This window comes from Hibiscus syriacus, unplaced genomic scaffold (genome assembly GCF_006381635.1).
Source record: "Hibiscus syriacus cultivar Baekdansim isolate YM2019G1 unplaced genomic scaffold, ASM638163v2 tig00111942_pilon, whole genome shotgun sequence".
Classification (NCBI taxonomy): domain Eukaryota; kingdom Viridiplantae; phylum Streptophyta; class Magnoliopsida; order Malvales; family Malvaceae; genus Hibiscus; species Hibiscus syriacus.
In genome coordinates this window covers 10,880-23,639 of record NW_024063218.1, presented here as the reverse complement: position 1 = coordinate 23,639, position 12,760 = coordinate 10,880, and the positions used below count along the sequence as shown (strand labels likewise).

The 12,760-nt window shown below is 39.1% G+C and overlaps 1 pseudogene; it reads left to right on the top strand.

Annotated features, from left to right (window-relative positions):
* The first annotated feature begins 9,906 nt into the window (after positions 1–9,906).
* On the top strand, positions 9,907–12,133 carry LOC120173222 (annotated as a pseudogene).
* The last annotated feature ends 627 nt before the right edge of the window (positions 12,134–12,760 follow it).

Here is a 12,760-nt window from a genome sequence, read left to right as displayed (position 1 = left end):
AGTACCCTTCCGGTATCTAAAGTGGAGAGGAGACAACTACCGGAAACAATTGTGGATAATACCCTTTGGGCTAAGACCGCAGTTGATTTTTATCTACATGAGCGGAGCCAAGGGTGTTACACTGACATCAGCAAACTCAACGATGAAATGTTTTTGTTGCTTGATCGGTCTTGGTGGGGTGTGCTATTAGGGGTTGAAGACAGTGGCTATTTGGATGGGGAGGTAAGTCTTATATTTGTCTTATATATGATTTTGATTAATTTGTTTAAAAATTAATGTAATTAATTTTTTTGTAAAAACAGCATATCGATGCGTGGGTGTCACGTCTACTAATAATAAGGAAGCTTAGGAAAAATAAAAAAAATTCGCTATATACAATAATGCCGACGGCTTTTCACGCAGTTCACTTGAAGAATCAACGAGATGAATCATTTTTGTTGGGCAATGGACAAGCTAAACTTTATCCTGCATGGTGGGAGGTCGATAAGGTTAGTGTTTATTTTTTAAATTTTTTAAAGGTGTTCATAAATAAGTGCGCAAATAAATGAATTATTACTTATGATCACAGGTGTTTATCCCTGTTTTTGGAACGTCGTCACTGGCTTCTCGTCCAACTTCAGCTCCCATCCCTGAAGATAATAGTGTATGACAACATGATCAATTACATATCACTGTCTGATTTGAGAGATATTTTCAAGGGATAGAGCTCTCATTTGGCTAAATTCTTGGATGGGATTAAGTATTGGAGTCATTCTGGACACAAGAAGCCAAAGAAGTTCAATGTCACAGTTGTCAGAGACGAGATCGCGCCACAGCAATCGCCGGGAGCCAGAGGGGATTGTGGTCCTCTCGTATGCCTTTGCTTGGCGCGTTTGACGACGGGAAGCATAGAGTTTTTACCTCCCACCGATAGAGATAGAGCTGCAGTAGGCTTGTGGTTTCGGCATTATATGGCTAGAGCAATATATTCGAGACGCTGCCTACCTGCATCCGCGTTATGAAAGTGTCCATTGTTAATTGGTAAGTCAAATGCAAGTTTTGTTAACATATATACTCCTTTTGGTTTGAAAATGTTTGGTTAAGTACCTAGAATTCAATAATAATTGTTAAAAGTTTATGCATGTTAATCCTCGTTGCCTTTTTCATTTCGCATTGCGATTCTATCGTTGCGATTTGCATTTCGCATTGCGATGGTCAAATGATTGCCTTTCGCAACGCGATTCTGACTTTCGCAACGAGATAATACAGAATCGCAATGCGAGTTTCAAAGTTCGCAACAGGTTTTAGTTTCGCAAGCCAATTTTTTGTGTATATATATACGCAGCAGCAACAACTCATAACCTAAATCCCTAAATCGCAACTCATTCCATCTCCATCTATCACTCTCTCCGGCGACATCCGTTCCAATATCCAACGACATCCTTCCCCATCCGGCAACAGGTCTTAGTTTCGCATCTCGTTTGTTTAGTTACAACCATGAAATCATCTAATGTTGATCATGTTTGGATAGATTTGTGTTTTGGAGGGTCATGGGAGAATGTTCATGGTGTTTTACAATATATGCCTTTACCCATGAATCTTCAACTAAAACTGTCATTAAAGAAGTTAACTTATGAAACCCTAATGTTACGTGTTTCAAAGAAATTGAATTTAGAGCCCCTAAGTGGATTTAGGCTATCTTATCAGAGAAATTGTAAAGTTTATTTGTTAACCGACAATGAAGATGTTGAACGATTCATTGCTTACATTATGTTTCAAGTGATGATGTTACATTGTATGTTGTTGAACCTAGAAGTAGTATTGTTGGGTCAGTAGCGGGTAGTAATCAACTAAGTGGGTCTCAAAACCCACAGCCTTTCTCTAATCCAAATCCAAATCAACTTTCAGCACCAAATTCCGGTTTTCGTATTGACCAATTAGACGATGATGAGCCAAGAGAAAAAATTGTGAGTACTAGTCAGTATTCGAAATTTGATCTTGGTCAATACCCGGACTTTGATATTGGTCAATACACGGATTTTGATGATGTTTCAGAAGAAGAAACAGACCCTGCATGTAATGATTTTGATATTGGTCAATACCCGAATTTTGATGATGAAACACCCGTTGCCGAGGAAGATGTTGTTGATGATAATGAGGAGGAAGTTACGACTGTGAATGAACATGTTGAACATCCATTCTGTAATTCATATAATCCTGAAGAAGAAAAAGAAGAAGAAAAGTCCCCGAAGAAAAGAAAATGCCACGGAGTATAACTGGAATATGCCAGAATTACTTCAGTTACCGGAAGAAGAGTTGGCAAAGAAAGCAGTTGATTGTTACACAAAAGTTATTCGTATCAAGAAAGATGATTGTTTTGATACAAAGGAAGACTTAAAGATAGCTTTGTATACGAAATGTGTGGAAGATGGCTATCAACTAAAAGTTAACAAATCAAGCAAAGATCGTTTCGAAACAAGGTGTACGATTGACAAAACTGTACGTGGCGTATGATTGCAAAGAGGATAAAAGATTGCGCAATGTTTCAAGTTAGGACTTTTATTGATAAACATACATGTTCAAGAACCCAAGTTTTTCCTCACCATAGACAGGCAAACAAAAAGGTGTTGGGTGGTTTTCTGGCTGAGTTAATGTTTTTGAATGGCAGGGTATATCGGGGACATGAAATTATGACTGACATGAATGCTCGGTTCAAGATTAGTATATCATATTCTCAAGCTTGGAGTGCCAAATGTTATGCCTTGGAATTATTGAGGGGGTCGCCAGAAGCATCGTTTGCCCAACTGCCGGCTTATTGTCACAATTTAAAGCTGAAAAATCCTGGGTCGGTAACTCATATCAAAACAGATAGAGATGGACGCTTTGAGTTGCTGTTTATCGCCATTGGTGCTGCGGTTAGTAAATCAATATAATTCTGTTGACTCATTTCTGTTAGTTACATACATTTCACATTTAAATGATTATATTTCTTGTGTATATTATTTTGTAGATTCGTTCGTTTATTTCTTGCATGCGCCAAGTTATTATAGTTGACGGAGCACATTTGAAAGGTCGATACCTTGGAGTAAACTTATTAGCAGTAGCCATGGATGCTAACAATGGGATATTGCCAATAGCTTACGGGGTTGGCAAATCTAAAACCTCTGATTCATGGACATGGTTTATGGGGCATCTTAGGGATTGCATAGGTCCTATTAGCAATCTGACAATCATATCTGATAGGGCAAACTCAATTGACAACGCTGTTAGAAGGTGTTTCCCAGATGCTTTTCATGGACTTTGTGGTGTTCATTTGTATAGAAATCTAAAATCAAGGTCTGCTGGTATAAAAAAGCACAAATGGACATACTGGAAGGCTGTAAAGGCTTATCGGGAAGTGGATTTCAATAAGCATATAAACTGTTTAAGACGTGTTTTGCCTCAGTGTGCTCAAACACTAGAAGATGTCGGGTTTGAAAGATGGTCAAGAGTACATCAACTTGGAGTAAGATATGGTTTCATGACGTCTAATAGTGCAGAATCAATTAACGCTCTAAGTCGTCATTCCCGGAAATTACCCATTACTATGTTAATGGAGTTTTTTCGAGCTTCTATTCAACAGTGGTACTACAAGAAAAGAAACCATGCAGGTATTATTTCTTTGAATTCGTAACTTATCATATATTTTACTAAGTATTATTTATTTAAATTTACAGGAACATTGGAACATCGTGTTACACCATGGACTGAAAAAAAGATAACGAAACGTGTTGTGAAGTCAACGTCATGGAGAGTTGAATCATGTTCAAACACTTTGTTTGAAGTACTGGATAATAACTTAAATGGGCTTGTCGATCTAAATGCAAGGACGTGTAGTTGTATGAAATGGCAAACATCTGGTTATCCATGTGGCCATGTTATAAAAGTTGCTCTTCATCTAAACCAAGATGATTCAAGCACATACGCTATGGATTGCTACACTACAGAAGTATACCGACAGACTTATGCCGAGATTGTCTACCCTATTTCACATCCTTCTGAGTGGGACATACCAGATGACTTACAAACAGTTTTGCCACCAGCCATGGACAGAAGGCTACCTGGCCGACCAAAAAGTCACGATCGTATACCGTCTAAGGGTAAAGAGAAGAAGAGATCGACATGTAGTCGGTGCAAGGAAAGTGGTCATACAAGGTTGACATGTGGATCACCAGTGCCATCACAATCATCTTTTCCTCTACCAAAATATGGATCATCATCAAAATCCAAAACTCATATGGTGTCAAGAAAAAGGCAATCAAAATCGCAATCATCTTTAAAATCCCAATCACAACTGGCTTCACCTTTTGGGACTGTTAACTTAGGTGATTTTAAATGCAAACGTTGTATTATGTAGATTTTATGTGTGAACTTTTAACATTTTCAGTTAGGCATGTATTAGTAACTTGAGTTTGAAAATTTCTATGATCTGTTCCAGTTGTTATCACTTAATAGGCAATCATCTTAATGTCCATCGCAACGCGGAAATTACTATCGCAATGCGAAATGAAAATCGCAACGAGAGAATCGCAATGCGAAATGAAAATCGCAACGAGGGAATCGCAACGCGAAATGAAAATCGCAACGCGAATTTAATTTCGCGTTGCGATTTTCATTTTCGCATTGCGATTCTCTCGTTGCGATTTTCATTTCGCATTGCGATAGTACTTTTTGCCTTCAACATAATGCAGATTGAAATCAACAAAATCAACGATTACATTTCAATCAATTAAACAAGCACAAATAAGAATTATGTTAACATCAATTAAACAAATCAACTTTTACAAATCACCTTTTACAAATCAATTAACAATCAAAAAATAAGCAATAATTATTAGAGAAAATAACACTTCTACTATTGAATCAACTTTTGCAGCCATACATCATTTTCACGCAGCTCACTTCTGAGATTAACATGCATAAACCAAACATTTGCTCAAACAACACTTTCTACACATCTAAAACCTACAAACAGCAAATTATTGAATTCTAGGTACTTAACCAAACATTTTCAAACCACAAGCCTATAAACATACCAATTGTTTATGGACATTTTTATAACGCGGATGCAGGTAGGCAGCGTCTCGTATATATCGATATAGCCATATAATGTCGAAACCACAAGCCTACTGTAGCTCTATCTATATCAGTGGGAGGTAGATACTTTATACTTCCTGTGATCAAACGGTCCAACGCCAAGCATACGAGAGGACCATAATCCCCTCTGGGTCCTTTCGTTTGTTGTGGTGCGGTCTCGTCTCTGCTAACTGTAATATTGAGCTTCTTTGGCTTCTTGTTTCCAGAACGAGTCCAATAATTTATCGCATCCAGTATTTAGCCAAATAAGAGCTCCATCCCTTAATAATATCTCTTAAATCAGCCAATGATATGTAATTTATCATGCTGTCATATACTATTGCCTTAAGGGATGGGATCTGAAGCTCGACGAGAAGCCAATGGTTACGTTCCAAAACAGGGATAAACACCTGCAATCATAAGTAATAATTCATTCATTTGCGCACTTATTTATGAATACCTTTAAACTCAATCTAAAATAACACTAACCTTATCTACCTCCCACCATGCAGGATAAAGTTTAGCTTGTCCATTGCCCAACGCAAATGATTCATCTCGTTGATTCTTCAAGTGAACGGCGTTAAAAGACGTCGGCATAATTGTATACTGTGTATTTCTTTTATTTTCCTTAAGTTTCCTAATTATTAGAAGATGTGACACCCACGCATCGATATGTTTTTACAAAAAAAGACATATATTAGTAACTTACATAAATTTACAAAAAAAATAATCAAATGAAATATAAGAAAAATATAAGACTTACCCCTCCATCGAAATAGCCATTGTCTTCGACCCCTAATAATACGCCCCACCAAGACCGATCAAGCAACAAATAGATATCACCATTGAGCTTGCATATGTCAGTGAAACACCCCTGGCTTCGCTCATGTAGATAAAAATCAACTGCGGTCTTAGCCCAAAGGGTGTTATCCAGAATTGTGTCCGGTAGTTGTTTCCTCTCCTCTTCAGATACCGGTATGGTACTGGCCGGTAACTCATACGAGAGCCAACTTGAATCCATCATGTCCGGCACGTCAGAGGGTTTCTCAAGAATCCTACATATGACGCCATGTGAATCGGGCTCTTGAATGGTGGGAGGAACCTCTTCAACGATGACAGTGGCCTCTTGAACGTGGAAGGGGACTCTCGAGGAATGATAGGGGCCTCTTCAACGATAGGAGTGGACTCTTGAGGGATGATAGGCGAGTCGGGCTTCTTCTTGCGGTGTCTTCGCACTATTGGGGTATACGGAGACTTAATAGCACGTGCACGCCATCTGATGCGTGAACTCTATCGTGCAAGAAAAACCCGACGTAAAGCATCCACCTTATCGGTCCGCTAAATAAAAATACAAATATCAGTAAATAAACATACATGATATTTAAACAGTGAAAACAAAGATAAATATATTTCAAACTTTCAACCAAAAGACAAACAAAGACAAATACTAACTTCACAGTGTTAAAGTAAAAGTTTAGCAGTTTTGGCAGCAACCGAATAAATTTACTAAGCAATCTAAGTGAAATGGTTAATTTAAGTGAAATTACGAGTAAATTTATCATCAAGTTAATATGGAAAATCTTAAACTTACCTCGTTGCGTAGAGTATGAACCTCATTCTGCAACGATACTACCATCTCACGTAGAGCGGCAACCTCACCACGTAAAGTATACACTTCCACACGCCATGCACCATCGTTATCGCGTAGAGTACCGATCTCCTCACGCAAGGCATTGACCTCATCACGTAACTCCCTTGACTCATCCCGTGGAGGTGGAGAACAGGGAGATAGAAGTCGTGGCATCTTTGTCGGTCACCTATCATGAGGTGATGGTGGAGAAGAGACTCGATGATGTGACGGGATAGGTGATGGCTCTCGTTGTAGAGGTGTATAGTCGGGTCGATCAGGTGATGGCTCTGGGTGAGGTGATGGCTCTCGAAGTGGAGGAAGTGGAGGCTGCTCATCATTTGTGCCATCAAAAAAACGCTGACTAGCTTGCCACCAATCAGTGGCAAGCTCAGCCTCCGTGGGTGTCAGTCTCATTAATGGAGTGTTGGCCTCCTAAAAATATAAAAACTAAAACAAAGTTAAACGTCTACTATTAATAACTTGTTTTATATGATAGTATTTGTGTTAACTTACATTATTTATTGTCGCATATGGTATTAAGTCTTCCCAATCCAACATACGTTTCCTCTTCCAGGAAATAGCCCTAGGAATATTATCTGAGGATTTTAATGCATATGTCCGCATGCTGGGGAAAGCCTCGAATATCCAAATCTACAAACAATATAATAACAAACATTAGTAATTGTTAAATAATTAATTATAATTTTGAAAACATTATATAGAAATTCTTACCTTAAAGGCCCAAACAAAGCCTGACAAAGTGTATTTCGACCCATCGCCCCGCAAACTTTTGCGGTCATCAAAGGCAGACGACAACTTAGTCCAGGTAGCTTTCCATATATACGAACCCCACGGAAACAGATTCCATGCATTTAGGTCCTCTACCAATAATATTAGCTCCTGAGGAATAGGTTGTCTGGCCTCTCTGCCTAAAAGCCGGCATACAAAAGTAGTAGAAGGCATACTCGGACAACATCGACGTCATTCATCCGAGTAAAACCATCTTTCTTATTAAACAATTTCTTCATGTCGTCGACGTGTAAGTTCGGCTTCTCTATTGACTCATCAGGAAAAACCCTGGATAACCATGATGGGCGGGTGATATGACGAGTGTACCGGCCTACATCATCGTGTCCGAATCGTAGACCAGTGATTAAGCAGAACTCCTTCCGCCCAAAACAAGTATACGCCGGTGGAAAATGAAACCATATCTCTTCCTCACCACGTTGTATACTGTCGGGTAGATCGCTAGTCATGGTCTGAAGCCACAAATGGGTCAAACTAGCATCTCCACCCGGATGTTGTACTCTCAGCCATGGCCCGAAGCAGGTTTCTTCAAACAATTTTCTTTGTGCAGGTGAAAGCTTCGAAGCAATTGTAGTGGCTAGGCTAACTTTATTCCTTAATGTCAATGAAGCCGAAAAAAATTTCTACAAAAAAATAATAAACATACCAAGTTAGATATACCAAAAATTACACTGTCAAGATATACCAAAAACAAAACAATAAACATAAATAGTAGTTTATTATTGAAACTAAATTTGCAACACTGTTTTTGTCTTTTGGTTGAAATGAAAATCGCAACGAGATAATGAGAATCGAAACGCGGAAATGACTATCGCAACGAGAGAATCGCAACGCGAAATGACTATCGCAACCAGACAATCGCAACGCGAAATGAAAATCGCAACCGCGAAATAAAAATCGCAACGCGAAATGAAAATCGCAACGCGAAATGAAAATCGCAATGCGATTTTGGTTTCGCGTTGCGATTTTTATTTCGCGTTGCGATTATCTCGTTGCGATAGTTATTTCCGCGTTGCGATTTTCATTCTCGAAACTATTCTTCTTCTGCATTACTTCAACCAAAAGACAAAGCAAAGACAAATACTAACTTCACAGGCTAAACAGTTTAGCAGTATTGGCAGCAATCGAATGAATTTAATAAGAAATCTAAGTGAAATGGTTAATCTATTATTGAAATTACCAGTAAACTTATCATCAATCTCAATATGAAAAACCTAAAATAATGCAAAAATTTTAAAATAAAAATAAAAAAAAAACTAACCCTCGGAGGTTGATTTTCCATTTCTGAATGATTGTGAGGGAATTTTGACTGTGAATGGTTGTGAGGGATTTTGCCGGCGATGGGGACGGAAATCTTCGGAGATGGGGACGGATTTTGCCGTAGAGAGTGAGAGATGGAGATGGGACTGAGTGTTGTGTTTTTGAGTTTGAGGTTATGAGTTGCGATTACTGTGGACGGTTCAGTTTCCGATTTATTAAGAAAAAATTCGTGTTTGGAATTTGAAAAAAAAATACGCGTTAATACAAATGGCGCTATGTAAATCGTGTTGCAAAAGTCAGTATCTCGTTGCGATTTTGTATTATCGCATTGCGATAGTAAGTATCGCATTGCGATAGTCAGTATCGCATTGCGATTTTCCCAATTCGCGTTGCGATTTACTTATTCACATTGCGAATTGGGAAAATCGCAACGACATTGTATACCATCTCAACGCGATTTCCAACTATCGCAACGCGAAATGCAACGCGAATTTGCGATAATGGAGATCGCGTTGCGAATTAGCGATCGCATTGCGATTTTGTTGGTCATTTTGAAAAATGCAGAAAAAATTAGTTAAAATCGTATATTATATGAGATTTTTGGTCACTGAGGTTATTTTCTCTTAAAAAAATCATGAAAAGCAATGAGTCCTCGTCATGCAACATATACAGTAAAACCATGGCACTAGGTGGATAGGCACTAGTGCAACGTAGATTTTGGCTCTTAAATTCATACTAGTATAAAGGAAGCTTTTCACAGCTGATCTGGGGAATTGGGTGGTGTTCATAGCAAGAGAAATACGAAGCGTTAACTTTCAAAGTTTTATTAGATTAATTTGATATAATATTTATTTGAAAATAACTTTCAATTATTTATATGAAAAGCATATACTCTACATATTTATGGTATTCGAGTTCAGTATTTTAAAAAATAACTATTGTGCCCAATTCCAAGGTTGAACGTCCCAAGAGGGGAGGAGGTGTGCGTATCAATCATTCGTGCAGTTAAATAATAGCAAAGCCAATCAGTGTAGGCCATAAGTGACATTTCCTCCAACTTTGACTTTATATTATCATGACTCTGCCACCACCCAAGCTCCCTCTATATAACCATCCTTTGCTTCTCATCGTCGCCACAGCTACACCTTTTATCTTACCATTACAATCAACCCTTTTTTCAGCTTCTGTCAAACAATGTCCGTCCCTATAACACAAGGGAAAACCCTCCCTGATGCCTGGGACTACAGGGGAAAACCCGCCGACAGCTCCAACTCCGGTGGCTGGACCAGTGCTGCCATGATTCTTGGTCTTTACATTTCCTAGTTTTTGCTTTGAATTGTCATTTACTTCTGGTTTGGATCTAATTAAGTATATGGGGTTTCTCAGGAACTGAGGCATGTGAGAGGCTAACAACGTTAGTATCGCTGTTAATTTGGTGACGTATTTGACTGGAACCATGCATTTGGGCAGTGCTACCTCAGCCACCACCGTCACCAACTTCCTAGGCACCTCCTTTTTGCTCTGTCTGCTCGGTGGTTTCATCACAGACACTTTCCTTGGCAGGTTTGTTTGCCTACTTTTGTAGTACTTTCCCATGCACCAACTCGGTTAATTTGAATTCTCTACTATTCACAGATATCTCACCATCGGAATCTTCGCCACCGTTCAGGCAACTGTAAGATTGATTTCTTTTATTAGACCATCTCTCTACTTTACATATCCTAACTGAAGAATTTACCCTATAGCTGGAACGTCCAATTTAAAGCTAAAGTTGATTTTGTTTTTTAATGTTTTTGAGCAGGGCGTCACCATCTTGACAATCTCAACAATAGTCCCAAGCCTAAGGGCTCCAAAATGCAGCAGGGACAGTTCAACAACTTGCACCCCAGCTAGCGGCATGCAACTCATTATTCTCTACTTAGCTCTGTACATGACTGCCCTTGGGACCGGGGGGCTCAAGTCCAGTGTCTCAGGGTTCGGGTCAGATCAATTCGACGAGTCCGACCCCGAAGAGAAATCCCGGATGACAAACTTCTTCAACTGGTTCTTCTTCTTCATAAACATAGGCTCGCTCTGTTCAGTCACCGTCCTCGTGTACATCCAGGACAATTTAGGGCGTGGATGGGGTTACGGTATCTGTGCTTGTGCTATCTTGATAGGGTTGGTGGTGTTTCTATCGGGGACCAGGCGGTACCGTTTCAAGAAATTGGTGGGCAGCCCACTGACTCAAATCGCCGCCGTGTTTGTAGCCGCCTGGAAGAAGAGGCATTTGGAGTTACCATCTGATGCGTCGCTGCTTTTCGAAATTGATGATGCAGCTGAGGCATTGAAGAAGAAGAAGAAGAAGAAGCAAAAGTTGCCCCACAGCAAAGAGTAACGGTAAGTAACTAGCAATTTTGGATTCTTTATTGCTTCATATTGATCACATTCAAAATGATTCAACAGTTTCTTGTTTCTTTGCTTGAAATTTTGTAAGTTTCTTGGACAGGGCAGCGATCAAGGACCCATCTGTTGCCAAAGCAAACAAGTGGAACTTAGCTACCTTAACATATGTTGAAGAAGTGAAATTAGTGATAAGAATGCTACCCGTTTGGGCTACCACAATAATGTTTTGGTCCGTCCATGCCCAGATGACAACCTTTTCAGTGTCCCAAGCCAATACCATGGACCGTCACATGGGCAAATTCCAAATCTCACCTGCATCACTCTGGGTTTTCTTCATCGGTAGCATTCTCTTGACCGTCCCAATTTACGACAGAATCATTTCTCCAATCGCCAGAAAGGTTCTTAAGAACCCAGGGTTTAACCCCTTTGCAAAGGATCGGTGTCGGTTTGGTTCTATCCATTATTGCAATGATATTGAGAGTCGCGAGCTCACATGGTCTGACGAGCAACCCATCGGCTCAAATCCCGATGACCGTCATCTGGCTGATCCCCCAGTTTCTGATAGGGGGTCCGGGGAGGCCTTTACATACACAGGGCAGCTCGACTTTTTCTTAAGGGAGTGCCCTAAAGGGATGAAAACAATAAGCACGGGGTTGTTTTTTGAGTACCCTCTCATTAGGGTTTTTCTTCAGTTCATTGCTGGTAACCATAGTTCACAAGGTGACTGCAACCAAGCATCCGTGGCTACCGGACAATCTGAACAAAGGGAGGCTCTATGATTTTTACTGGCTTCTGGCAATTCTGAGCTTGTTAATTTACTTTGTTTTTGCTAAGCGGTACGTGTACAAGGACAAGAGACTTGCTGATCATGGGATTGAATTAGAAGAAGCGGAACCCACCTTCCTTAACATGAAGAATTACAAGAGACTTGGAACGGAACAAAATCACTTTCATTAAGATTGTGTTTGTAATACAAGTCCTTCGTGGGACGTTCAAATAAGCTTGAAACGCCCTTTGCATGTACAAAATGAATGTGATAAAGGGGAATAAGAATGGAAGAAAAAAGTAATTTTTTTTTTTTTTTTGCTTTAATTTGTTTGAAAATGATAAGTTGTATGAGTGGCACAAAGTGTTAAAAAAAATTCATTCAACTATGATGGCTTAAGAATTAATTAATACTTGGTTTGCTGATGAATAAGTTATTAAATTGTGAAACTTAAACTAAATCAAGAGGAGCACAAGATACTTTAAAATAGTGAATTTTCTTACGTGTATGTATGGAATCAACGAAGCTGTGCTTACAACGATGTTGGAACATGTTTGTGCAATACAAGAGTGACCTTTCGTTCATCCGAAAAGTGGGGCAAAATGCATATTCTATCGGTCCTGCTTGGTATTATTTATACTTTCCATGCACCTCTTAAAGATATATAATACACATTTACAATCGATCCTGCTTGCAGGTTGGAGCAATAGTAAACAACTCGAAAATTAATATAGGATAAGTATTGTACTAAAGATGAGATATAATACAGTTAATTTTTGCTGAATCACTAAACATGTAAATAAATTTTACTATAAATA